The sequence below is a fragment of the Triticum dicoccoides genome, chromosome 5B (assembly GCF_002162155.2).
Source record: "Triticum dicoccoides isolate Atlit2015 ecotype Zavitan chromosome 5B, WEW_v2.0, whole genome shotgun sequence".
Lineage (NCBI taxonomy): Eukaryota > Viridiplantae > Streptophyta > Magnoliopsida > Poales > Poaceae > Triticum > Triticum dicoccoides.
In genome coordinates this window covers 548,542,758-548,544,583 of record NC_041389.1, presented here as the reverse complement: position 1 = coordinate 548,544,583, position 1,826 = coordinate 548,542,758, and positions in this window count along the sequence as shown.

Sequence of the window (1,826 nt, the reverse complement as noted above, 5' to 3'; positions counted from 1 at the left end):
TAAGTCTGTAAAAAAATCCTAACCGAGTGGTGAGCCAGCCTCCCACTCGGGGGCTTAGCTGCGAAACCCGTTTCGCCTAAGTTAAACAAAATCCTACCGAGTGGTAAGCCAGCCTTCCACTCGGAGGCTTAGCTGCAGTCCAAGTACTCGCCTAAGTTAAACAAAATCCTACCGAGTGGTAAGCCAGCCTTCCACTCGGAGGCTTAGCTGCAGTCCCAGTACTCGCCTAAGTTAAACAAAATCCTACCGAGTGGTAAGCCAGTCTTCCACTCGGAGGCTTAGCTGCAGTCCAAGTACTCGCCTAAGTTAAACAAAATCCTACCGAGTGGTAAGCCAGCCTTCCACTCGGAGGCTTAGCTGCAGTCCAAGTACTCGCCTAAGTTAAACGAAATCCTACCGAGTGGTAAGCCAGCCTTCCACTCGGGGGCTTAGCTGCAGCATTTCGCTCGCCTAAGTACAAATACAACGTACGCTCTGCAAGGAGGACGAGGTGCAGGCCGACTGCTACCCTCTCCTTCCAAGCTACGCCACAAATACAACGTGCGCTCTGCAAGGAAGACGAGGTGCAGGTCGACTGCTACCCTCTCCTTCCAAGCTACGCCACAAATACAACATGCGCTCTGAAAGGAAGACGAGGCGCAGGTCGACTGTTACCCTCTCCTTCCAAGCTACGCCACAAATACAACGTGCGCTCTGCAAGGAAGACGAGGTGCAGGTCAACTGCTACCCTCTCCTTCCGAGCTACGCCACAAATACAACGTACGCTCTGCAGGGAGGACGAGGTACAGGTCGACTGTTACCTCCTTCTCCAAAGATACGCCTTTAAATCCTACCGAATGGAGAGCAGACCTCCCACTCGAGGGCTTAGCCGCAGCCCAGTGCTCGCCTAAGTTTTTGAAAATCCTACCGAGTGGAGAGCAAACCTCCCACTCGGGGGCTTAGCTACAGCGTAGTGCTCGCCTAAGTTTTCGAAAATCCTACCGAGTGGAGAGCAAACCTCCCACTCGGGGGCTTAGCCGCAGCCCAGTGCTCGCCTAAGTTTTTGAAAATCCTACCGAGCGGAGAGCAAACCTCCCACTCGGGGGCTTAGCTGCAGCCCAGTGCTCGCCTAAGTTTTTGAAAATCCTACCGAGTGGAGAGCAAACCTCCCACTCGGGAGGCTTAGCTGCAGCCCTGTGCTCGCCTAAGTTTTTGAAAATCCTACCGAGTGGAGAGCAGATCTCCCACTCAGAGGCTTAGCTGCAGCCCAATGCTCGCCTAAGCGTGTTGAGGAACAAGTCGGTTGCAACAAGTGCTTCGCCCTAGCCTGCAAAAGACACCTCAAACCAAATGCAAATATATTCAACGTCGAATCCAAGTTCAGATAACATCCAACGGAACCGAAAGTGCTCAGGCGCTAAGACCGTTAAGGTTTATCGGTTACAAAAATCACTTGGCATATCGAGGCAAATTTAAAGTATCAAGCACAGAAGTTTTTTACCCCTCACGCGGAGGGCTGGAAGGTGCAACAAATATATTCAACGTCGAATCCAAGTTCAGATAACATCCAACGGAACCGAAAGTGCTCAGGCGCTAAGACCGTTAAGGTTTATCGGTTACAAAAATCACTTGGCATATCGAGGCAAATTTAAAGTATCAAGCACAGAAGTTTTTTACCCCTCATGCGGAGGGCTGGAAGGTGCAACAAATTCATCTAGGTCGATTCCATCCGCAATCCGAGGGGCAGCGGCGATGAAGGTCTCCATGAAAGATCGGAAATCATGCTTCTTGGTATTACCACCTTAAGGGCTGCCACCTTGTCCTCTCGCGCCTCCTTGCAGTGAACA